The 27,744-nt window shown below is 35.9% G+C and overlaps 2 non-coding genes and 1 pseudogene across 2 annotated transcripts; all 3 read left to right on the top strand.

Annotated features, from left to right (window-relative positions):
• Positions 1 to 350: 350 nt before the first annotated feature.
• On the top strand, positions 351 to 2,272 carry LOC148581348 (uncharacterized; annotated as a pseudogene).
• A 7,314-nt stretch (positions 2,273 to 9,586) lies between these two features.
• Positions 9,587 to 9,694, top strand: LOC148581347 (small nucleolar RNA R71). Its single transcript, XR_015896317.1, has one exon. It is a non-coding gene; the product is annotated as a small nucleolar RNA R71 (small nucleolar RNA).
• Positions 9,695 to 24,507: 14,813 nt separating this feature from the next.
• On the top strand, positions 24,508 to 24,615 carry LOC148581346 (small nucleolar RNA R71). Its single transcript, XR_015895740.1, has one exon. It is a non-coding gene; the product is annotated as a small nucleolar RNA R71 (small nucleolar RNA).
• Positions 24,616 to 27,744: the final 3,129 nt, after the last annotated feature.

The following is a 27,744-nucleotide window of genomic DNA, read 5'->3' as shown; positions in this document are numbered from 1 at the left end:
ATTGTTGCTGTGACGAGGTTCTCTCTTAGTCTCATATCATTAGTGGTGACACATTCACAAACCAATTCTCTGTCTCTATTGTGATTGATGGAAGTCAAGGTTAGTACTTCACTGCCATTGTTGCATTATTGTTCGAAAATACTTGGTGTATTAGTCTCAAATTTGATTAATATTTTGGGTTCAGGGTAATTATTCATGCATTATAGTATTAGTTGGCCATTTGTTATCTAACTTGTTAAAATATAATTAATCGGTGGATTTGGCTTATATGGCATAAAATATACTAAACTTAAGGCATTGACTAAACTTGGATATTGACATATTTTTACTATTATTTATATGACTTATAGATGATTGACAATGTGGTTCCTGTCTTTCATTATGGTGGGAGTTTTGTGAAGGATAATAAAGAAGTTATTGTTTACATCAATGGAGAAGTAAAAGATTTTTCAACATGGACATTGACCTGGTATACTACTTTGACTTGAAAAAATTATTTATAGAGTTCGGTTACCATGCTTATAAAGAAATGTATTTGTATGACACAGCTACTCCTGATTTTGAATTTGGTCTTCATCCTATTCATGAGGATAAGGAAATCAGGCAGATGCAGAAGAATAAGATGGTAAATGAATACTAATAAGTTTTATATCTACTTTGATCACCCAATAATAGAAGATTTTGAAGTGCCTTTTGAAGAAGATGAGCTGGAGCATGATGCAGATGTGGAGAGTTCTGATAAGGATGATGGCTACAAAAATGCGGAGAACAAACTCTATAAACCACCTCCACCTGGTTTTTCAAATACAAGTGATGAAGAGTGTATGATTATAAACAAGGTTGGTAAAAAGGGGAATGAAGAAGAAATCTGATTTAACAAAGAATGATAATAAAAGAAAGAAGGTAGAGAAGGGAAAGATAAGTCCAAAGAAAAAGTATGTAAAGGGTGCCACAAAAAATTCTGCTAGTCTTGGAGGAATAAAATGCAAATCCAAAGGTTCTAAGGCTACTCCTACTGCTAATGGGCCTACTTCTACTGGTGCTACTACTACTGGGTTTGATGCTTCAGAGCGTGCTACTACTATTGGAGAACAATAATATTCTAATGAAGAGCATGATAGTGAGTTAGATTTTGTCTTTTAGTATGAATCAGAAGCTTTTCTAACTCCCCAATCTCAAGTGATGAGGGTGGTGATGGATTTGCCTTGGCACAATTTAATCCATTTGCAGTATTTGGTGAAGTTAATTTTGAGCTTAGTATGGAGTTTGAATCTCTAGATCAATTTAAATTGGTTTTGAAAGACTTTATCATTGAAAAAGGGAGGAGGATCTTTTATATAAAAAATGACAAGAGAAGGGTAAGGGCAGCTTGTGTGTATGGAGAACATATGATGGGAAAGGAAGGTGAGAAAGAAAAGGCTAAGGGAAGGCTTAAGGCAAAGAAAAAGACAAAAGAGGTGGCGAAAGAGACTATGCATTTAGATGATGTTCCTATTCACTACAATTGTAATGTGAATCTGAATGTTGTAAGTAGTGCAAAGAGCTCTGATGTGAATGCCAATATTGCTGGTGCTGCAAAAAATTTTGATATGAATCTGAATGCTACTGGTGTAACAGAAAAACAAGATCTGAATATGAATGTTGTTGTTTCAAACAATAGAGGTAACGGTAATGAGCAAGAGAAGAATGACTGGCATTGGTTGATTTATTGTGCGAAGAATTCTAAAATAGGGGGTTACCAAATCAAGACATACAATTCAATTCATACATGTGGAAGAGAGTTTGGAATTTATACGGCTGATCAGAATTAGATTGCAGAAAAATTAGAAAAGATACTTCTAAGTTAGCCACATCTGACACATGTAGAAGCATTTGACCATATAAAGATTTACTACAATGTGGTGACTAATGATAAAATACTTTATAGAGCTTTGAGAACTGCTAGGGAAAGGTATATGGTAATAAAAAGGCACAATACGGGAAACTCAGGGACTATCTACATGAGATTTTGAGGAGCGACCCTGGGAGTTTTGCCCTTTTGGAGGTAGAGCTAATCCCTCAATCACTACCCTTGTTTCGAAGACTATACATCTATTTGGAAGCCTACAAAAGAGGCTTTAAGGCTGGATGCAGGCCCTTGATTGGTTTAGATGGTTGCTTCCTCAAAGGTTATTATGGGAGACAGCTTTTGTCAGCAGTCGAACAGGATGAAAACAATCACTTTTATGTGATTGCTTATGCTATAGCAGATAGTGACACAAAAGATAGTTAAAAATGGTTCTTGACAAAGCTGCAAGAAGATTTAGGGTATTGCATAGTGAAAGGTTGGAACTTCATTTCATACCAGCAGAAGGTATTTACCCATATTTAATTAGTTTGCTTTCTTTGTTCATTTGTGTTATGTTTTATAGTAGTGAGTAAACTCTAATTAATTTGTATGCGTGCTTGTTATTTCTCAGGGATTACTTCCAGCCCTTCAAGAGGTCATGCCCAATGCTCACCACTGAAACTATGTGAGACACATTTGAAAAAATTTTATAAACAAATACAAGGACAAACAAATAAAGAATATTATGCAGGCTTGTGCAAAAGGTAGTACAGATACTGAGTTCCAACCAAATATGAAAAGGCTTAAGAGGATCAATGAGGCTGCTTGGGCTTATGTTGCCAAATTTTAGCCTTCTTGTTGGGTCAAAGCACACTTTAGCCATTGGATAAAGCTTGATAACATCACTAATAACATGACTAAAGTATGGAATGCCAAAATTGTCCATTACAGAGGGAAGCCCATTCTGACAAGGTTGGAAGAGCTACGTTGTTATAACATGAGAAGAATCGCTAGATACAAGAAGGTCTTAAGTACATACACAGGCACTTTAGCTTCAATTCAACAAAAAAGACTAGATGAATGGACTGGAGACAATGATTGTCATGTATTTGAGGTCCAAATACACAATAAAAAACTTGGGGTGCATTTAGGCAAGAGCACATGTACCTGAAATATGTGGCAATTGATAGGTATAAAATACACTTTATATGTTACTATATTTTATGTTACATTACTTTGTTTTTCGATTCATACATTATTATCTACCTTTTTCTTATAGGTCTTCCTTGTGTGCATGCAATGACGGCCTGGTGTGCAGAAATTGTGACGGATTCATTCCTTGGTAACGGCGCTAAAAACTCAATACGCACATTCATAATCTTAGTTCTTTGTCACAACTTCCCACAACTAACCAGCAAGTGCACTGGGTCGTCCAAGTAATAAACCTTACGTGAGTAAGGGTCGATCCCACGGAGATTGTCGGCTTGAAGCAAGCTATGGTCACCTTGTAAATCTCAGTCAGGCAGATTCAATTGATTATAGAGATTTAATAATTAAAAGATGAATAAAACGTAAAATTAAAGATAGAGATACTTATGTAATTCATTGGTGAGAATTTCAAATAAGCGTATAGAGATGCGTTCGTTCCCCCTGAACCTCTGCTTTCCTATTGTCTTCATCCAATCATTCATAATCCTTTCTATGGCAAGATGTATGTTAGGCATCACCGTTGTCAATGGCTACATCCTGTCCTCTCAGTGAAAATGGTCCAATGCGCTGTCACTGCATGGCTAATCATCTGTCGGTTCTCGATCATACTGGAATAGGATCCATTGATCCTTTTGCGTCTGTTACTACGCCCAGCACTCGCGAGTTTGAAGCTCGTCACAGCCATCCCTTCCCAGATCCTACTCGGAATACCACAGACAAGGTTTAGACTTTCTGGATCTCAAGAATGGCCGTCCATGGATTCTAACTTATACCACGAAGATTCTGATTAAGGAATCCCAGAGATACTCATTCAATCTAAGGTAGAACGGAAGTGGTTGTCAGGCACGCGTTCATAGGTTGGGAATGATGATGACTGTCACGATCATCACATTCATATTGAGGTGCGAATGAATATCTTAGAATTGAAATAAGCTTGAATTGAATAGAAAAACAATAGTACTTTGTATTAATTCGTGAGGAACAGCAGAGCTCCACACCTTAATCTATGGTGTGTAGAAACTCTACCGTTGAAAATACATAAGTGATAATGGAGTTCATTGGTCTTGGCCCCAGATGGGAACCAGAGTAACCAAGACTAAAAATGATCCGAAGATAAAACTCCTGATGTAAATACAATAGTAAAAAGTCCTATTTATGCTAAACTAGTTACTAGGGTTTACAGAAATGAGTAAATGATGCAGAAATTCACTTCTGGGGCCCACTTGGTGTGAGTTTGGGCTGAGCATTGAGCTTTACACGTGTAGAGGCTTCTCTTGGAGTTAAACGCCAGTTTGTAACCTGTTTCTGGCGTTTAACTCCACTTTGCAACCTGTTTCTGGCGTTTAACTCTAGAATGCAGCATGGAACTGGCGTTGAACGCCAGTTTGTGTCATCTAAACTCGGGCAAAGTATGGACTATTATATATTTCTGGAAAACCCTAGATGTCTACTTTCCAACGCAATTAAGAGCGTGCCATTTAGAGTTCTGTAGCTTTAGAAAATCCACTTTGAGTGCAGGGAGGTCAGAATCCAACAGCATCTGCAGTCCTTCTTCAACCTCTGAATCTGATTTTTGCTTAAGTCCCTCAATTTCAGCCAGAAAATACCTGAAATCACAGAAAAACACATAGACTCATAGTAAAGTCCAGAAATGTGAATTTTATTTAAAAACTAATAAAAATATACTAAAAACTAACTAAATTATACTAAAAACTATGTAAAAATAATGCCAAAAAGCGTATAAATTATCCGCTCATCACAACACCAAACTTAAATTGTTGCTTGTCCCCAAGCAATTGAAAATCAAATAGGATAAAAAGAAGAGAATATACTATAGTTTCCAAAATATCAATGAAACATAGCTCCAATCAGATGAGCGGGACTTGTAGCTTTTTGCCTCTTGAATAGTTTTGGCATCTCACTTTATCCATTGAAGTTCAGAATGATTGGCATCTATAGGAACTCAGAGTTTAGATAGTGTTATTGATTCTCCTAGTTCAGTATGTTGATTCTGGAACATAGCTACTTTATGAGTCTTGGCCGTGGCCCTAAGCACTTTGTTTTCCAGTATTACCACTGGATACATAAATGCCACAGACACATAACTGGGTGAACCTTTTCAGATTGTGACTCAGCTTTGCTAAAGTCCCCAATTAGAGGTGTCCAGGGTTCTTAAGCACACTCTTTTTTTGCTTTGGACCTTGACTTTAACTGCTCAGTCTCAAGTTTTCACTTGACACCTTCACGCCACAAGCACATCGTTAGGGACAGCTTGGTTTAGCCGCTTAGGCCAGGATTTTATTCCTTTAGGCCCTCCTATCCACTGATGCTCAAAGCCTTGGGATCCTTTTTATTTACCCTTGCCTTTTGGTTTTAAGGGCTATTGGCTTTTTGCTCTTGTCTTTTGGTTTAAAGAGCTTTTGGCTTTTTCTGCTTGCTTTTTCTGTTTCTTTCTTTTTTTTCGCTATATTTATATTTTTTTTCTTTTTTTTTTTGCAAGATTTTGTATTCACTGCTTTTTCTTACTTCAAGAATCATTTTTATGATTTTTCAGATTATCAAATAACATTTCTCCTTTTTCCTTATTCTTCAAGAGCCAACATATTTAACATTCATAAACATCAAATTCAAAAGACACATGTACTGTTCAAGCATTCATTCAGAAAACAAAAAGTATTGTCACCACATCAAAATAATTAAACTAGTTTCAAGGATGAATTCGAAACCCTGTACTTCTTGTTCTTTTGTAATTAAAACATTTTTCATTTAAGAGAGGTGATGGAGTCATAGGACATTCATAGCTTTAAGACATAGACACTTAAACACTAATGATCATCGAGTAAAGACACAAACATAAATAAAACATAAAGCTCAAAAATAAAAAAACAGTAAAATAGATAGACAAGGAGATTAAGGAATGAGTCCACCTTAGTGAGGGTGACGTCTTCCTCTTCTTGAAGAACCAATGGTGCTTTTGAGCTCCTCTATGTCTCTTCCTTGCCTTTGTTGCTCCTCCCTCATAGCTCTTTGATCTTCTCTAATTTCATGGAGGATGATGGAATTCTCTTGGTGCTTCACCCTTAGTTGTCCCATATTAGAACTTAATTCTCCTAGGGAGGTGTTTGATTTACTCCCAATAGTTTTGTAGAGGAAAGTGCATCTCCTGAGGCATCTCAGGGATTTCATGGTGAGGAATTTCCTCATACTCTTGTTGAGGTCCATGATCTCTTGTTTGCTCCATCCTTTTCTTAGTGATGGACTTGTCCTCTTCAATGAGGATGTCTCCCTCTATGTCAATTCCAGCCGAATTGCAGAGGTGACATATGAGGTGAAGAAAGGCTAACCTTGCCCAAGTGGAGGACTTGTTAGCCACCTTGTAAAGTTCTTGAGGTATAATCTCATGAACTTCCACCTCCTCTCCAATCATGATACTATGGATCATGATGGCCCGGTCTATAGTAACTTCAGACCGGTTACTAGTAGGAATGATTGAGCGTTGAATGAACTCTAGCCATTCCCTAGCCACTGGTTTGAGGTCATGCCTTCTTAATTGAACCGGCTTACCTCTTGAGTCAATTTTCCATTGAGCTCCTTCCTCACATATGTCTATGAGGACTTGGTCTAACCTTTGATAAAAGGTGACCCTTCTTGTGTAGGGGCATGCGTTCTCTTCCATCATTGGCAAGTTGAACGCCAGCCTTACATTTTCCGGACTGAAATCTAAGTATTTCCCCCGAACCATGGTAAGCCAATGCTTTGGATTCGGGTTCACACTTTGATCATGGTTCCTAGTTATCCATGCGTTTGCATAGAACTCTTGAACCATTAGGATCCTGACTTGTTGAATGGGGTTGGTGAAAACTTTCCAACCTCTTCTTTGGATCTCAAGTCGGATCTCTGGATACTCATTCTTTTTGAGCTTGAAAGGAACCTCAGGGATCACTTTCTTCTTAGCCATAACTTCATAGAAGTGGTCTTGATGGACCTTTGAGATGAATCTTTCCATCTTCCATGACTCAGAGGTGGAAGCAATTGTCTTCTCTTTCCTCTTTCTAGAGGTTTCTCTGGCCTTAGGTGCCATAAATGGTTATGGAAAAACAAAAAGCTATGCTTTTACCACACCAAACTTAAAATGTTTGCTCGCCCCTGAGCAAAAGAAGAAAGAAAGTAGTAGAAGAAGAAGAAAATGGAAGAGATGGGGGAAGAAGATGTATTCGGCCAAGGAGAAGAAGAGAGGGTTGTGTTGTGTGAAAACGAAGAAGGAATGAGGGGTTTATATAGGAGTGTAGAGAGGTGTAGGGTTCGGCCATTAGGGTTGGGTTTGGGAGGGAAATTAGTTTGAATTTTGAAGGTAGGTGGGGTTTATGGGGAAGAGAGGATGGATGTGAGTGGTGAAGAAGTGATGGAAAAGAGTGATTGAGGTGATTGGTGAAGGGTATTTGGGGAAGAGAGTTATGAAAAGGTGTGAAAAGGAGAGAAGAAGATGTGGGGATCCTGTGGGGTCAAGGACTTAACATTCCTGCTCCAATTAGGCATGTAAAACGCCCTTGCTGTGTAATCCTGGTGTTTAACGCCAGAATGCTGCTTGTTTCTGGCGTTAAACGCCCAAATGTAGCCTGTTTCTGGCGTTTAACGCCAGGCAGATGCTTGTTTCTGGCGTTTAAATGCCAGACTACTCTCCTCCAGGGTGTGCTGTTTTCATGCTATTTTTCATTCTGTTTTTTTTTTATTTTTCAGTAGTTTTTGTGACTTCACATGATCATCAACCTAATAAAACACGAAATAACAAAAATAAAATAAAATAGATATGATTAAATAACATCGGGTTGCCTCCCAACAAGCGCTTCTTTAATGTCAATATCTTGACAGTGAGCTCTCATGGAGCCTCACAGATAATCAGAGCAAGGTTGGAACCTCCCAACACCAAACTTAGAGTTTAATGTGGGGGTTCAACACCAAACTTAGAGTTTGACTGTGGGGGCTTTGGTTGACTCTGCAGTGAGAGAAGCTTTTCATGCTTTCTCTCCATGGTTACAGAAGGAGATCCTTGAGTTTTAAACACAAGGTTGTCCTCATTCAATTGAAGGACTAACTCTCCTTTGTCCACATCAATCACAGCTCTTACTATGGCTAGGAAGGGTCTTCCAAGGATGATGAATTCATCCTCATCCTTCCCAGTGTCTAGGATTATGAAATCAGCAGGGATGTAAATGCCTTCTACCTTTACTAACATGTCCTCTACTAGTCTATAAGCCTGTTTTCTTGAGTTGTCTGCCATCTCTAATGAGATTCTAGCAGCTTGCACCTCAAAGATCCAAAGTTTCTCCATTACAGAGAGTGGCATTAAGTTTATTCTTGACCCCAGGTCACACAGAGCCTTCTCAAAGGTCATGGTGCCTATGGTACAGTGTATTAAGAATTTTCCAGGATCCTGTTTCTTTTGAGGTAATTTCTGCCTATCCAATGCATTCAGTTCATTGGTGAGCAAGGGAGGTTCATCTTCCCAAGTCTCATTACCAAATAATTTGGCATTCAGCTTCATGATTGCACCAAGGTACTAAGCAACTTGATCTTCAGTAATTTCTTCATCTTCTTCAGAGGAAGAATAATCATCAGAGCTCATGAAGGGCAGAAGGAGGTTCAATGGAATCTCTATGGTCTCTAATTGAGCCTCAGATTCCTTTGGTTCCTCAAAGGAGAACTCCTTATTGGTCACTGGACGTCCCAAGAGGTCTTTCTCACTAGGATTCACGTCCTCCTCTTCCCTTGTAGGTTCGGCCATGATGGTCAAATCAATGGCCTTGCACTCTCTCTTTGGATTCTCTTCTGTATTGCTTGGGAGAGTACTAGGAGGAATTTCAGTGACTCTTTTACTCAGCTGGCCCACTTGTGCCTCCAAATTTCTAATGGAGGACCTTGTTTAATTTCATTCATGAAACTTACAGTGGCCTTAGATAGATCAGAGACTATATTTGCTAAGCTAGATGGATTCTGCTCAGAATTCTCTATCTGTTGCTGAGTGGATGATGGAAAAGGTTTACTATTGCTAAACCTGTTTCTTCCACCATTATTAAAGCCTTGTTGAGGCTTTTGTTGATCCTTCCATGAGAAATTTGGATGATTTTTCCATGAGGGATTATAGGTGTTTCCATAGGGTTCACCCATGTAATTCACCTCTGCTATTGCAGGGTTCTCAGGATCATAAGCTTCTTCTTCAGAAGATGCCTCTTTAGTACTGTTGGATGATTCCTTTAATCCATTCAGACTCTGAGAGATCATATTGACTTGTTGAGTCAATATTTTATTCTGAGCCAATATGGCATTCAGAGTATCAATTTCAAGAACTCCCTTCCTCATAGGCGTCCCATTACTCACAGGATTAATTTCAGAAGTGTACATGAACTGGTTATTTGCAACCATGTCAATGAGTTCTTGAGCTTCTGCAGGCATTTTCTTTAGGTGAATGGATCCACCTGCAGAATGGTCCAATGACATCTTTGATAATTCAGACAGACCATCATAGAATATATCCAGGATGGTCCATTCTGAAAGCATGTCAGAAGGACACTTTTTGGTCAGTTCCTTGTATCTCTCCCAAGCTTCATAGAGGGATTCACCTTCCTTTTGTCTGAAGGTTTGAATATCCACTCTAAGCTTACTAAGCTTTTGAGGAGGAAAGAACTTGGCTAAGAAAGTCGTGACCAGCTTATTCCAAGAGTTCAGGCTATCTTTAGGTTGAGAGTCCAACCATATTCTAGCTCTGTCTCTTACAGCAAATGGGAAAAGCATAAGCCTGTAGACCTCGAGATCAACACCATTGGTCTTAACAGTATCACAGATCTACAAGAATTCAGTTAAGAACTGAAAGGGATCTTCGAATGGAAGTCCATAAAACTTGCAATTCTGTTGCATCAGAGAAACTAATTGAGGTTTCAGCTCAAAATTGTTTGCTCCAATGGCAGGGATTGAGATGCTTCTTCCATGTAAATTGGAATTAGGTGCAGTAAAGTCACCAAGCATCTTCCTTGCATTGTTATTATTTTCGGCCATGTCTCCTTCTTTTTCGAAAATTTCTGTCAGATTTTCTCCAGAGAGTTGTGCTTTAGCTTCCCTTAGCTTCCTCTTCAGAGTTCTTTCAGGTTCGAGATTAGCTTCAACAAGAATGTCCTTATCCTTGTTCCTGCTCATATGAAAAAGAAGAAAACAGAAAATATGGAATCCTCTATGTCACAGTATAGAGATTCCTTTATGTCAGTAGAAGAGGATATGAATAGAAGAATGAGAATCCAAACGCAAGGGAATATGTTAGAATTCTTGGGTGAAAGAGGGGTGTTAGTAAATAAATAAATAAATAGAAGGAGGTAAGGGAGGAGAATTTTCGAAAATTAGATAAAATAAAATTATTTTTGTTTTTAAATAAAAATTAAAATTAAAAATTCAAAAATTAAGAAAGGAAAAACTAAATCAAATTAAATTAAATTTAAAACAATTAGTTAATTTAAAAAAGAATTTTGAAAAAGATGAAGGTGATTTTCGAAAATTAGAGATAGAATTAGTTAGGTAGTTTTGGAAAAGATAAGAATCAAACAAAAAGTTAAGTGATTAATTGAAAAAGATTTGAAAATCAAATTTTGAAAAGATAGGAAGTTAGAAAAGAAGTTAGAAAAGATTTTGAAATTGATTTTGAAAAAGATATGATTGAAACTTAATTTGAAAAAGATTTGAAAAAGAAATTTGAAAAGATTTAAATTTTGAAATCAAAGTTGATTACTTGACTAACAAGAAACTAAAAAGATATGATTCTAGAGTTTAAAGATTGAACCTTTCTTATTAGGCAAGTAACAAACTTAAAAATTTTGAATCAATCACATTAATTGTTAGTAAAGATTTTGAAAGTTTAGAACAAAATAAGAAAAAGATTTTGAAAATCAATCATAAAGTTTTCGAAAATATGAAGGAAAAATTGAAAAAGATTTGATTTTTGAAAAAGATTTGAAAAAGATAGAATTTTTAAATTGAAAATTTGATTTGACTCATAAGAAACAACTAAATTTTAAAAAGTTTTGAAAAAGTCAACTCAAATTTTCGAAAATTTATGAATGAAAAAGGGAAAGATATTTTTTTGATTTTTGAATTTTAATAAAGAAAGAGAAAAACATAAAAAAGACTCGATATAAAATTTTTTTGATAAAAACAAAGGAAACATGCAAGAACACTTTGAATGCAAAGATGAACACCAAGAACACTTTGAAGATCATGATGAACATCAAGTATGTATTTTTGAAAAATTTTTAATAAGAGAAATCATGCAAGACACCAAACTTAGAAATTTTTAATATTTGGACACTAAGAATTCAAGAATGCATATGAAAAATAAGAAAATACACAAAACAAGAAAATATGAAGATCAAACAAGAAGATTTACCAAGAACAACTTGAAGATCATGAAGAATATATGCATGAGTTTTCGAAAAATGCACAAATTTTAAAAACATGCAATTGACACCAAACTTAAAAACTGACACAAGATTCAAGCAAGAAATACAAAAATTATTTTTGATTTTATGATTTTATAATTTTTTTTGGATTTTTTTTGTATTTTTCGAAAATAAGAAATAAAAAGCTTAAAATTAAAATAAAATTACCTAATCTGAGCAACAAGATGAACCGTCAGTTGTCCAAACTCGAACAATCCCCGGCAACGGCGCCAAAAACTTGGTGCACAAAAATCGTGACGGTTCCATTCCTTGGTAACGGCACTAAAAACTCAATACGCATGTTCATAATCTTAGTTCTTTGTCACAACTTCGCACAACTAACCAGCAAGTGCACTGGGTCGTCCAAGTAATAAACCTTACGTGAGTAAGGGTCGATCCCACGGAGATTGTTGGCTTGAAGTAAGCTATGGTCACCTTGTAAATCTCAGTCAGGCGGATTCAATTGATTATAGAGATTTACTAATTAAAAGATGAATAAAACATAAAATTAAAGATAGAGATACTTATGTAATTCATTGGTGAGAATTTCAGATAAGCGTATAGAGATGCGTTCGTTCCTCCTGAACCTCTGCTTTCCTATTGTCTTCATCCAATCATTCATACTCCTTTCTATGGCAAGCTGTATATTAGGCATCACCGTTGTCAATGGCTACATCCTGTCCTCTCAGTGAAAATGTTCCAATGCGCTGTCACTTCATGGCTAATCATCTGTCGGTTCTCGATCATACTGGAATAGGATCCATTGATCCTTTTGCATCTGTCACTACGCCCAGCACTCGCGAGTTTGAAGCTCGTCGCAACCATCCCTTCCCAGATCCTACTCGGAATACCACAGACAAGGTTTAGACTTTCCGGATCTCAAGAATGGCCGTCCATGGATTCTAACTTATACCACGAAGATTCTGATTAAGGAATCCCAGAGATACTCATTCAATCTAAGGTAGAACGGAAGTGGTTGTCAGGCACGCGTTCATAGGTTGGGAATGATGATGACTGTCACGATCATCACATTCATATTGAGATGCGAATGAATATCTTAGAATCGGAATAAGCTTGAATTGAATAGAAAAACAATAGTACTTTGTATTAATTCGTGAGGAACAGCAAAGCTCCACACCTTAATCTATGGTGTGTAGAAACTCTACCGTTGAAAATACATAAGTGATAATGGAGTTCATTGGTCTCGGCCCCAGAGGGGAACCGGAGTAACCAAGACTAAAAATGATCCGAAGATAAAACTCCTGATGTAAATACAATAGTAAAAAGTCCTATTTATGCTAAACTAGTTACTAGGGTTTACAGAAATGAGTAAATGATGCAAAAATTCACTTCTAGGGCCCACTTGGTGTGTGCTTGGGCTGAGCATTGAGCTTTACACGTGTAGAGGCTTCTCTTGGAGTTGAACGCCAGTTTGTAACCTGTTTCTGGCGTTTAACTCCACTTTGCAACCTGTTTCTGGCGTTTAATTCCAGAATGCAGCATGAAACTGGCGTTGAACACCAATTTGCGTCCTCTAAACTCAGGCAAAGTATGAACTATTATATATTGCTGGAAAGTCCTGGATGTCTACTTTTCAACGCAATTGAGAGCGCGCCATTTGGAGTTTTGTAGCTCCAGAAAATCTACTTTGAGTGCAGGGAGGTCAGAATCCAACAGCATCTGCAGTCCTTCTTCAACCTCTGAATCTGATTTTTGCTCAAGTCCCTCAATTTCAGCCAGAAAATACCTGAAATCACAGAAAAATACACAGACTCATAGTAAAGTCCAGAAATGTGAATTTTATTTAAAAACTAATAAAAATATACTAAAAACTAACTAAATTATACTAAAAACTATGTAAAAACAATGCCAAAAAGCGTATAAATTATCCGCTCATCACGGCCATTTCAAAAAGGAGTGATAGACCAGAGAGTTATGTGCACCAATGGCTTAAGATGGATGCTTTACAGCCACCTATAACCATTGCCTCAACCTAGGGAATAGTAAAAAATATTGGAATTGAAGAAGACTGATTACTTAACTCCACTCCCACCCAAATTCAAAATGCCTATTGGACGCCCAACAAAAAGGAGAAGACGTGATCATGTTAAAGATGGACCAAATGGAACGAAAACAAAAAAAAATATCCAGGATAACATGTGAAAAGTGTGGTGAGCCTGATCACCAATGACGGATCTACATATACTAGTGTGGGGGCAATTGCCCTATTAAATTTTTAAAAAATTAATAATAAATATATATGTGTAGATAATTGTCCCATTGTAATAACTTATTTGTCCCCACACTTCAAAAGAAAATCATGTAAGAAATATTTATGTTATTAGATATTAATACAATGATAAAAATTATTGTATTATATAAATTTAAAATAAATAATAATAATAATAATTAATAATAATCTAATTATTTAATTATCTAAAGTCAAGCTTAAAATTTTAAATATAAATGGGATTACTAATATTAAATATTTTTTATAATATATATCATTTATTTACTTTTTATTGTTTCGTTTAATTTATTTTTGTTTATACTTTTAATATTATTTTTATCGAAAAAGTTTTTACCATAATATCATAAAATGCCAAATTTTTAATTAAATATCAAAAAATTATTTAAATATTTTTAATAGAAAAAAGATATTATTTTATCTATACCTACATATAATGAGAATTGTGGTTGTATTATTTAATTTGAATTTTTATTTTTCTAACAAGTTTTTTATTCCTCTCACATAATTTTAGTGAAAATTCAAACACTAAAATAAAAAATAGAGAACATTCTAAATTAATTCATTCGAGTTATACTCTTTATAGATTTTGTAGCTATTAAGGTATAATTTTTTTTTGTATCATATAAAAAATAATCAATAAAAATTTGATTTGATGGATATTAGATGCTTGACTAGATGTTAGTATTAATAAGGGTGAAGTACGATTTTGGTCCCTAAGGTATAAGTAGAAATTTTTTTTTTCGTCCCCAACCTTTTTTTGCATACAAAATCATCCCTAAAGTTTAACTTAGTTTTAAAATCATCATTTTTACCAAAATCTTAAAATTTATTACCAAATTACCTCTAACAAAAAATATTATAAAATAAAGAAGAAAAAGAAGAAGAAGAAGAAGAAGAAGAAGAAGAAGAAGAAGAAGAAGAATGGGAAATGGAGTCAGCTCCCACTCCGGTGTGGTCTTCTCTCCCGATTCCTTTTTTCCAAACTCACTGTCTTCGTCGTCCTTCTTCTTGGTGAACTCAATGGCGGCGGTTCTAATAATAAATGTATTACTCATGCAATATTACCAAAACATTGAAATGAAAAAAGTATTTTTAAATTAATATACTTTTAGATGTGTTAATTATATTATTTTTTAGAAACTTGACTAACTAATATACTCCAAAATTTAAATATCTAAATATATTAATATTAATATTTTTTTATTATTTTGCTATATTATTTTTTCCTCACTTCTAAAATTTTCTAAATCCGTCACTGCTGATCACAATGCCAAAACATGCAAAAGAGCTTTTAACCCAAACCTCCCAACAAACGTAACACGACATTTTCAGGTTGAGGCAACATTTAAAAAGTGTTGTCTAAAGGCTGACAAAAAGTTGCTTTTGATCTATGGCAACACTTTTGGACCTAACGCAACGTTTTTGGGGGGCGTTGCAGATGCGACCGTTGCCTTAGATCAAGGTAACACTTTTTTTTTGCTTCAAAAGCAACGATTTTGAGGGCAACACCTGGTAAGTGTTGCATTTGGTTGAAAAACAACAATACTTCAGAGGTGTGTTTGAGACAATACTTTTGCAGTGTTATCTTTTCTCTTATATTTTGACCACTACTAAAAAGTGTTGCCTATTTGCCATAAAAGGCAACCCTTTTATGTGTTGCTTATAAGTTTGAATTTGTAATCCTTTGAAGTGTTGCTTATTAGTTTTGAATATGCAACCTTTAAAAGCATTGCCTTTTCTTTTGGATATGCAACCTATACAAGTGTTGCCTTTTCTTTTGGATATACAACCATACAAGTGTTGTCTAATATTCAAAATATGCAACTAATAGAAAGGTTACCTTTTTGACAAAAATAAAAGTTACTTTTATAATAAAAATACAAAAAATAATAAAATTAAAATTTTTTGTTCATACATGTATAATTATTTTAATTAATAAATTAAATTTGCGCACAATAGAAAAAATTTATAATAGAGACAAAATAACTAATAAAAAATTTCTAATTAAAATAGATATTAAAAGGTTCAATTAGTATTTCAAATACATATTTATCAATAATTCTCAACAAAATAATACACAATAAAAAATAAGCAATTTATCAGCACATTGGCATCAATAATACCTATAAATCATAGTATTAGCATTTTAAAATATACATTAAAGTATAGTCATTACTATTTTGATTATAGATAGAATGCAGAAAACTTGAGCCATCAGTGTCATAATTCAAAAGCTTCCTTAATCTCCTGCTTTTTCTGCTGAGTCAAATGATGGTGTCCTTTCGATTTGCTGTGCTTCTTAGATTCCCCTCTATATGATTCTCCTCTATATATAGATGACTGGAAAAAAAAAGAGTTTTTGTATAGGAAGCAGCATGCTATTCCTTTACCAATAAACAATGATCAATGATCAAAAGCATAGGTAAATTATGTGTTGAACAATCTATGTTGTACTTGCTGTGTCTCTCGCTCAAAGGATTAAGCCAATAGCTACACTAATAAAAAATTTGCAGCAATTATTGTGCAACTTATTTTAAATTCAGCTACAATAATCAATGATAAGCTTCATGTATTCTTATCATTCAAAGCTAAAACTAAGTAGAGTCATTTTTTTAAATAAAAAACTAAGGCAATAGATTAAGTAAAAGAACCTGCAAGGTCAGGATGTGTCCGAGTAAGCTTAAGCAAGGTGATTACTATCTTTTATTACTACTAGTAGTGGGAGAACTTGAGAATTTTTCTTTTATGGAAATATTAGCAATATCCAAAGCAAGTTTCTTTGTTTCAATACCCTCCTGCGAAGTAACCTATAAATCCAAGGCATCAAATTAGAAGAATAACACTAGATATACAAATTCTTATCAAATTCTCAAGTAACTCAAATTCTTATGTTATGAGAAGTGCTTGTATTGTGTAAAGAGAGATTATAGAGATGGAGACAAAGAGATATAGCAATTAAGATAATGACACACAAAAATAGTTTCTGCAAGAGTCTAGTGAAGGCCATCATGATTTGTCTAAGAACAAAATTTTCAAAAGTAGAAACTAGCATGCCACCCTTATAGTGATAACACTTTAATTAGAAAACCTCTCTTTCAATACATAGTTTCTTATCTTTAATCAGAGGCTTCTCCTAGTAGCATGCCACCCTTATAGTGATAACACTTTTTACCTTTTCTTCCCAAATTCCTAATCTTCTAATAAGAACCCTACCTTATTCAATTCTCATCAACTCATCTTGGATGTCAACAAAAGCAACTATCATAAACCAAGATTTTTATTTTTTGTTTTAAAAAGAAGTTAAGTTGACCAAAATCCATTGAAAACTAAGTAAACACAGAGAAAGAATAAAAAATAGTCAAACATCAAAGAAGCAATTGAGAAGCCTAACATAATGCTCAGCAAAAGAAAGGAAGTCAATAGAAAAACTTATCAAAATTAGTGTAAAGCTATATATATTATTTATAAAAGTATAATCCATAAACACTCAATGTACAAAATAACAAGCTTGCAACAACATTTTTTTCTAACTTCCTAACTCAATATGTAAAAACATCCACATTTTTTTCGAAAGAAAATCCCAGATACTACTCCTAGAAACAACAAAACTAATAATAATAAAAAGTAATAAAAGGCTCACTTGCAAGCCATGACAGGAATGGACATGAGTGGAAATGCTTATAATTCCAAAAATAATGAAACCAATGGTGGTGCAAACTAGGTACTCTGGGGCTCTGAAATGCTTATAATTCCGAAAATAATGAAACCAATGGCAAAAATGCCTATAACTAATACTAATTAAAAGATAATATTTTACCGAGTATCAACTAAATAAAACATAATAAACAAACATCCCTATACCTTGTCCTTGTGGCACTTGTAGAAGAGATCCTAATACCTCTTGCCTTTTCTATCATACTTCTCTGCCACGTGTATCAGCAATTCAACTAGTTAGTGCTTTAATTTCTTTGAATTTGCAGCCAATACTATTTGATTAACTAACTTCCATATATAAATTAAACTTATAATAAATTTCTTTGAATCACTGCATGCACAAAATAACACAAATAAAGCAAGACTAATTGCATATTAAAAATAATTACAAGGATACTATTTATTATTATTAGTTACCTTGAGCTCTTGTAAGGATGAGTGACAAAACCCTCTTTAGGTGGCAGTGGCACTATATTTTTGTTAAATATATTTATGAAAAGAATTCTTATATAAATTGAGACATGTTCTTTGGTGCATGAAATCACAATCACACTTTTGCAATTCCGCACAACTAACCAGCAAGTGCACTGGGTCGTCCAAGTAATACCTTACGTGAGTAAGGGTCGATCCTACGGAGATTGTCGCCTTGAAGAAAGTTATGGTTATTCTGTAACTCTTAGTCAGGAAATTAATAATAAAAATGATTGGATTTATGAAGAGTAAATAACATAAAATAAATACTTGTATTCAGTAATGGAGAACAGGTTGAGGTTCTGGAGATGCTCTGTCTTCTGAATCTCTGCTTTCATAATGTCTTCTTCTTCACGCATGCAGGTCTCCTTTCATGGCAAGCTGTATGTTGGTGGATCACCGTTGTCAATAGCTACCATCCATCCTTTCAGTGAAAATGGTCCAAGTGCGCTGTCACCGCACGACTAATCATCTGTCGGTTCTCACTCATATTGAAATAGAATCCATTGATTCTTTTGCGGCTGTCACTACGCCCAACACTCACGAGTTTGAAGCTCGTCACAGTCATCCCTTTCCAGATCCTACTCGGAATACCACAGACAAGGTTTAGACTTTTCGGATCTCAGGAATGGCCGCCAATAATTCTAGCCTATACCACGAAGACTCTGATCATGGACTAAGAGGCTAAGAGATACACACTCAAGCTAGTGCAGATAGAACGGAGGTGGTTGTCAGGCACACGTTCATAGATGAGAATGATGATGAGTGTCACGGATCATCACATTCATCAGGGTGAAGTGTGAGTGAATATCTTAGAATAGAAACAAGCGTGATTGAATAAAAAACAGTAGTGGTGCACGAAATTGTGATCTCAGGCAACGGCGCCAAAAACTTGTACGCACGTCTTAATGAATTGTTTTTCATTCACAACTTCGATACAACTAACCAGCAAGTGCACTGGGTCGTCCAAGTAATAAACCTTACGTGAGTAAAGGTCGATACCACGGAGATTGTTGGTATGAAGTAAGCTATAGTCATCTTGTAGATCTCAGTCAGGCGGATAATAATTGATTATGGAGTTTTCAAAAATATATAATAAATAAACAGAAAATAAAGATAGAAATACTTATGTAATTCATTGGTGAGAATTTCAGATAAGCGTATAGAGATGTGTTCGTTCCTCTGAACTTCTGATTTCCTACTATCTTCATCCAATCAATCCTACTCCTTTCTATGGCTGGCTTTATGTAAGGACATCACCATTGTCAATGGTTGAATCCTCTCTGAAAAATGGTCCGATGCGCTGTCACTGCATGGCTAATCATCTGGAGGCATCATCGTGGTCAATGGCTGCATCCTATCCTCTTGTGAAAATGGTCCAAATGCTCTGTCACAGCACGGCTAATCATCTGAGGTTCTCGATCATACTGGAATAGGATTCACCCTCCTTTTGCGTCTGTCACTACGCCCAGCACTCGCGAGTTTGAAGTTCGTCACAGTCATTCAATCCCAGAATCCTACTCGGAATACCACAGACAAGGTTTAGACTTTCCGGATTCTCATGAATGCCGCCATCAATCTAGCTTATACCACGAAGATTCTGATTAAGAGATCCAAGAGATAATCATTCAATCGAAGGAAGAACGGAAGTGGTTGTCAGCCACGCGTTCGTGGGGAAATGATGATGATTGTCACGTTCATCACATTCATGTTGAAGTGCGAATGAATATCTTAGAAGCGGAATAAGTTGAATTGAATAGAAAAACAGTAGTACTTTGCATTAATCTTTGAGGAACAACAGAGTTCCACACCTTAATCCATGGAGTGTAGAAACTCTACTGTTTGAAAATACATAAGTGAAAGGTTCAGGCATGGCCGAATGGCCAGCCCCCATGATCTAAGAACCAGACGTCCCAAGATGTCTAATACAATAGTAAAAAGTCTTATTTATACTAAACTAGTTACTAGTGTTTACAGAAGTAAGTAATTGATGCATAAATCCACTTCCGGGGCCCACTTGGTGTGTGCTTGGGCTGAGCTTGAATGTTACACGTGCAGAGGTCATTCTTGGAGTTGAACGCCAGTTTGTAACGTATTTCTGGCGTTCAACTCTGGCTTGTAATGTGTTTCTGGCGTTTAACTCCAGACAGCAGCGTAGAACTGGCGTTCAACGCCCTTTTACGTCATCTAAACTCGGCCAAAGTATGGACTATTATATATTGCTGGAAAGCCCTGGATGTCTACTTTCCAACTGAATTAGAAGCGCACCATTTTGAGTTCTGTAGCTCCAGAAAATCCACTTTGAGTGCAGGGAGGTCAGAATCCAACAGCATCAGCAGTCCTTCTTCTACCTCTGAATCAGATTTTTGCTCAAGTCCCTCAATTTCAGCCAGAAAATACCTGAAATCACAGAAAAACACACAAACTCATAGTAAAGCCCAGAAATGTGAATTTAACATAAAAACTAATAAAAACATCCCTAAAAGTAACTAGATCCTACTAAAAACATACTAAAAACAATGCCAAAAAGCGTATAAATTATCCGCTCATCACAACACCAAACTTAAATTGTTGCTTGTCCCCAAGCAAATGAAAATCAAATAGGATAAAAAGAAGAGAATATACTATAAATTCCAAACTATCAATGAAACATAGCTCCAATCAGATGAGCGGGACTTGTAGCTTTTTGCCTCTTGAATAGTTTTGGCATCTCACTTTATCCATTGAAGTTCAGAATGATTGGCATCTATAGGAACTCAGAGTTTTGATAGTGTTATTGATTCTCCTAGTTCAGTATGTTGATTCTGGAACACAGCTACTTTATGAGTCTTGGCCGTGGCCCTAAGCACTTTGTTTTTCAGTATTACCACCGGATACATAAATGCCACAGACACATAACTGGGTGAACCTTTTCAGATTGTGACTCAGCTTTGCTAAAGTCCCCAATTAAAGGTGTCCAGGGTTCTTAAGCACACTCTTCTTTTGCTTTGGACCTTGACTTTAACCGCTCAGTCTCAAGTTTTCACTTGACACCTTCACGCCACAAGCACATGGTTAGGGACAGCTTGTTTTAGCCGCTTAGGCCAGGATTTTATTCCTTTAGGCCCTCCTATTCACTGATGCTCAAAGCCTTGGGATCCTTTTTATTTACCCTTGCCTTTTGGTTTTAAGGGTTATTGGCTTTTTGCTCTTGCCTTTTGGTTTTAAGAGTTTTTTGCTTTTTCTGCTTGCTTTTTCTTTTTCTATATATATTTTATTTATTTTTTTTCGCTATTTATTTTTTTTTCTGCAAGCCTTGTTCTTTGCTGCTTTTTCTTGCTTCAAGAATCATTTTTATGATTTTTCAGATTATCAAATAACATATCTCCTTGTCATCATTCTTTCAAGAGCCAACATATTTAACATTCTTAAACAACAACTTCAAAAGATATATGCACTGTTCAAGCATTCATTCAGAAAACAAAAAGTATTGTCACCACATCAATATAATTAAACTAAGTTCAAGGATAAATTCGAAACTCATGTACTTCTTGTTCTTTTGAATTAAAACAGTTTTCATTTAAGAGAGGTGATGGATTCATAGGACATTCATAACTTTAAGACAAAGTTACTAAATACTAATGATCATGTAATAAGACACAAACGTAGATAAGCACTTAAAACGAAAAACAGAGAAAGTAAGAACAAGGAATGAGTCCACCTTAGTGATGGTGGCATTTTCTTCTTGAGGAACCAATGATGTCCTTGAGCTCTTCTATGTCTCTTCCTTGTCTTTGTTGCTCCTCCCTCATTGCTTTTTGATCTTCTCTAATTTCATGGAGGATGATTGAGTGCTCTTGATGTTCCACCCTTAGTTGTCCCATGTTGGAACTTAATTCTCCTAGGGAGGTGTTGATTTGCTCCCAAAATTCTATGGAGGAAAGTGCATCCCTTGAGGTATCTCACGGGTTTCTTGATGATGAGCTTCTTCATGTGCCTGTTGAGATCCATGAATGTGCTCTCTTGTTTACTCCATCCTTTTCTTAGTGATGGGCTTGTGAGATGAATCTTTCCATCTCCCATGGCTCAGAGGTGGAAGCAATTGTCTTCCCTTTTCTCTTTCTTGAGGTTTCTCTGGCCTTAGGTGCCATTAATAGTTAAGGAAAAACAAAAAAGCTATACTTTTACCACACCAAACTTAGAATGTTGCTTGCCCTCGAGCAAAAGAAGAAAGAATGGAAGAAGAAGAAGAAGAAGAAGATATGGAGGAGATGGAGAGATGTGTGTATTCGGCGATATGGGTGGGATTGGGTGGGAAAGAGATGTTGAGTTTTGAAGGTAGGTGGGTGTATGGATGTGAGTGGTAAATGGAAAACAAAAGGGATGACCATGAATGGAGAGAGAGAGGGTGAGGTAGGTGGGAATCCTGTGAGGTCCACAGATCCTGAGGTGTCAAGGATTTACATCCCTGCACCAATTAGGCATGTAAATTGCCTTTGCATGCAATTCTGGCGTTTAAACACCGAATTGATGCTTGTTCTGGGCGTTCAACGCCCAGATGCAGCATATTTCTGGCGTTGAACGCCAGCCAGATGCTTGTTTCTGGCGTTCAGTGCCAGCTCTTCTTCACTGTGCATTTCTGGCATCTGAACGCCAGGATGCTGCTTGTTTCTGGCGTTCAACGCCAGAAACATGCTCTGTTCTGGCGTTGAACGCCAGACAGATGCTCCTTACTGGCGTTTAAATGCCAGTAAGATCCTCCTCTAGGGTGTGATTTTTCTTCTGCTGTTTTTGATTCCGTTTTCAATTTTTATATTTATTTTGTGACTCCACATGATCATGAACCTAATAAAACATGAAATAAAAATAAAATTAGATAAATAAAAATTGGGTTGCCTCCCAACAAGCGCTTCTTTAATGTCAATAGCTTGACAGTGGGCTCTCATGGAGCCTCACAGATGTTCAGAGCATTGTTGAAACTCCCCAACACCAAACTTAGAGTTTGACTGTGGGGGCTCTGGTTGACTCTGTTTTGAGAGAAGCTTACTGTGCCTCTTTTCCATGTTTACAGAAGGATGTCCTTGAGTTTTAAACTCAAGGGAGTCCTCATTCAATTGAAGGACTAATTCGCCTCTGTCAACATCAATCACAGCTCTTGCTGTGGCTAGGAAGGGTCTTTCAAGGATGATGAATTCATCCTCATCCTTCCCAGTATCTAGGACTATGAAGTCAGCAGGGATGTAAAGGCCTTCAACCTTTACTAACACATCCTCTACTTGTCCATAAGCCTGTTTTCTTGAATTGTCTGCCATCTCTAATGAGATTTTAGCAGCTTGCACCCCAAAAATTCCCAGTTTCTTTATTACAGAGAGGGGCATGAGCTTTATCCCTGAACCAAGGTCACACAGAGCTTTTTCAAAGATCATGGTGCCTATGGTACAAGGTATTAGGAACTTTCCAGGATCCTATTTCTTCTGAGGCAATGTTAGTTGATCCAGATCACTTAGTTCATTGGTGAACAAGGGAGGTTCATCTTCCCAAGTCTCAATACCAAATAATTTGGCATTCAGCTTCATGATTGCACCAAGGTACTTGGTAACTTGCTCCTTAGTAACATCCTCATTCTCTTCAGAAGAGGAATACTCATCAGAGCTCATGAATGGCATAAGGAGGTTTAATGGAATCTCTATGGTCTCTAGTTGAGTCTCAGATTCCTTTGGTTCCTCAGAGAGAAACTCCTTATTGATCACTGGACGTCCCAGGAGGTCTTCCTCCTTGGGATTCACGTCCTCCCCTTCTTCCTTGGATTCGGCCATGATGGTCATTTCAATGGCCTTGCACTCTCCTTTTGGATTTTCTTCTGTATTGCTTGGGAGAGTACTAGGAGGGATTTCAGTGACTCTTTTACTCAGTTGGCCCACTTGTGCTTCCAAATTTCTAATGGGTGACCTTGTTTCATTCATGAAACTCACAGTGGCCTTAGATAGATCAGAGACTAAGTTTACTAAATTAGAAGTATTTTGTTCAGAGTTCTCTGTCTGTTGCTGAGTGGATGATGGAAAAGGCTTGCTATTGCTAAACCTATTTCTTCCACTATTATTAAAGCCTTGTTGAGGCTTTTGTTGATCCTTCCATGAGAGATTTGGGTGATTTCTCCATGAGGGATTATAGGTGTTTCCATATGGTTCACCCATGTAATTCACCTTTGCTATTGCAGGGTTTTCAGGATCATAGGCCTCTTCTTTAGAAGGTGCCTCTTGAGTACTGTTGGATGCAGCTTGCATTCCATTCAGACTCTGAGAAATCATATTGACTTGCTGAGTTAATATTTTGTTCTGAGCCAATATGACATTCAGAGTATCAATTTCAAGAACTCCCTTCTTCTGAGGCATCCCATTGCTCACAGGATTCCTCTCAGAAGTGTACATGAACTGGTTATTAGCAACCATGTCAATGAGTTCTTGAGCTTCTGCAAGTGTTTTCTTTACGTGAATGGATCCACCTGCAGAAGTATCCAATGACATCTTAGCTAATTCAGACAGACCATCATAGAATATATCCAGGATGGTCCATTCTGAAAGCATGTCAGAAGGACACTTTTTGGTCAGTTGCTTGTATCTCTCCCAAGCTTCATAGAGGGATTCACCTTCTTTCTGTCTGAAGGTTTGAACATCCACTCTAAGCTTGCTCAGCTTTTGAGGAGGAAAGAACTTGGCTAAGAAAGCCGTGACCAGCTTATCCCAAGAGTTCAGGCTATCTTTGGGTTGAGAGTCCAACCACACTCTAGCTCTATCTCTTACAGCAAAATGGAAAAGCATGAGCCTATAGACTTCAGGATCTACTCCATTAGTCTTAACAGTATCACAGATCTGCAAAAATTCAGTTAAGAACTGAAAAGGATCTTCAGATGGAAGTCCATGAAACTTGCAGTTCTGCTGCATCAGAGAAACTAATTGAGGTTTAAGCTCAAAATTGTTTGCTCCAATGGTAGGGATGGAGATGCTTCTTCCATGTAAATTGGAATTAGGTGCAATAAAGTCACCAAGCATCCTCCTTGCATTATTATTATTTTCGGCTGCCATCTCCTCTTCCTGTTCGAAAATTTCTGAAAGGTGCTTGCTGTATTGTTGTAATTTAGCTTCTCTTAGTTTTCTCTTCAGAGTCCTTTCAGGTTCTGGATCTGCTTCAACAAGAATATTCTTGTTCTTGCTCCTGCTCATATGAAAAAGAGAGAACAGAAAAATAATAATAGGGATCATTTTTACCACAATATAGAGGTCCCTGTGTGAGTAGAAGAAAAGAAGAAGAGAAAATCTGAACTCAGAGAGAGAGGGGGTTCGGATTTTTGGTGAGTGAGGAAGAGATGTGAGATGAAGAGAAGTGTTGGTAGATGAATAAATAAATAGAAGGAGATGAGAGAGAAAGAGAATTTTCGAAAATTAGGAATAAAATTAAAATAAAAAATTAAAATAATTAGTTAATTAAAAAGAATTTTTGAAAAAGAGGGAGATATTTTCGAAAATTAGAGAGAGAGAGTTAGTTAGGTAGTTTTGAAAAAGATAAGAAACAAACAAAAAGTTAGTTAGTTAGTTGAAACAAATTTGAAAATCAATTTTGAAAAGATAAGAAGATAAGAAGTTAGAAAAGATATTTTAAAATCAAATTTTTGAAAAAGATATGATTTTGAAAAAAGATAAGATAATAAGCTATTTTTAAAAAGATATGATTGAAATTAGTTTTGAAAAAGATTTGATTTTTAAAATCACAATTAATGACTTGATTCACAAGAAATCACAAGATATGATTCTAGAACTTAAAGTTTGAATCTTTCTTAACAAGTAAGTAACAAACTTGAAATTTTTGAATCAAAACATTAATTGATGATGTTATTTTCGAAAATTATGATATAAAATGAAGAAAAAGATTTTTGAAAAATATTTTTATAATTTTCGAAAATAAATAAGAAAAATGAAAAAGATTTGATTTTTTGAAAAAGATTTTGAAAAAAGATAAGATTTTTAATTTGAAAATTTGATTTGACTCATAAAAACAACTAGATTTTAAAAATTTTTGAAAAAGTCAAATCTAATTTTCGAAATTTTAAGAGAAGAAAAAGGAGAAGATATTTTTTTATTTTTTTTTATTTTTGAATTTTTAATGATGAGAGAGAAAAACATGAAAATGATGCAATGCATGAAAATTTTGGATCAAAACATGTGATGAATGCAAGAACACTATGAATGTCAAGATGAACACCAAGAACACTATAAAGATCATGATGAACATCAAGAACATATTTTTGAAAAATTTTTAATGCAAAGAAAACATGTAAGACACCAAACTTAGAAATCTTTCATGTTTAGACTCTATGGATGCAAAAATGCACATGTAAAATAAGAAAAGATGCAAAACAAGAAAACATCAAGATCAAACAAGAAGAATTACCAAGAACAACTTGAAGATCATGAAGAACACTATGAATGCATGAATTTTCGAAAAATGCAAGATGAATATGCAATTGACACCAAACTTAAAAATTGACTCAAGACTCAAACAAGAATCACAAAATAATTTTTTATTTTTATGATTTTCTAAATTTTTTTGTATTTTTCAAAAATTATTTGTGAAAAAGAAAAATAAGGATTCCAAAATTTTTAATATGAATTCCATGAATCTTCAATTCTTAGTCTAAAGCTCCAATCTGAGGGTTAGACATGGCTTAATAGCCAGCCAAGCTTTAGAAGATATAAGCAATTCCCTGACATGTGGAGGCCTTAGTCTAAAAAATTTAGACATGGCTTTACAGCCAGCCAGGCTTCAACATGCTTCATGAAACACTAGAATTCATTCTTAAAAATTCTGAAATAATTTTCGAAAACAAATGGAAAATTTTTGAAAGATTTTTGAAAAAATTTTGAAAATAAAACAAAAAGAAAATTACCTAATCTGAGCAACACGATGAACCGTCAGTTGTCCAAACTCAAACAATCCCCGGCAACGGCGCCAAAAACTTGGTGCACAAAATTGTGATCTCAGGCAACGGCGCCAAAAACTTGTACACACGTCTTAATGAATTGTTTTTCATTCACAACTTCGATACAACTAACCAGCAAGTGCACTGGGTCGTCCAGGTAATAAACCTTACGTGAGTAAGGGTCGATCCCACGGAGATTGTTGGTATGAAGCAAGATATGGTCATCTTGTAGATCTCAGTCAGGCGGATAATAATTGATTATGGAGTTTTCGAAAATATATAATAAATAAACAGAAAATAAAGATAGAAATACTTATGTAATTCATTGGTGAGAATTTCAGATAAGCGTATAGAGATGCGTTCGTTCCTCTGAACTTCTGATTTCCTACTGTCTTCATCCAATCAATCCTACTCCTTTCTATGGCTGGCTTTATGTAAGGACATCACCATTGTCAATGGCTACTTTGAATCTTCTCTGGAAAATTGTCCGATGCGCTGTCACTGCATGGCTAATCATCTGGAGGCATCACCGTGGTCAATGGCTACATCCTATCCTCTTGTGAAAATGGTCCAAATGCTCTGTCACAGTACGGCTAATCATCTGAGGTTCTCGATCATACTAGAATAGGATTCACCCTCCTTTTGCGTCTGTCACTACGCCCAGCACTCGCAAGTTTGAAGTTCGTCACAATCATTCAATCCCAAAATCCTACTCGGAATACCACATACAAGGTTTAGACTTTCCGGATTCTCATGAATGCCACCATCAATCTAGCTTATACCACGAAGATTCTGATTAAGAGATCCAAGAGATAATCATTCAATCGAAGGTAGAACGGAA

The sequence above is a fragment of the Arachis ipaensis genome, chromosome B10, assembly GCF_059453495.1.
Source record: "Arachis ipaensis isolate K30076 ecotype BB chromosome B10, ASM5945349v1, whole genome shotgun sequence".
NCBI classification, from domain to species: Eukaryota; Viridiplantae; Streptophyta; class Magnoliopsida; order Fabales; family Fabaceae; genus Arachis; species Arachis ipaensis.
This window is presented reverse-complemented; position numbering and strand designations above follow the sequence as displayed.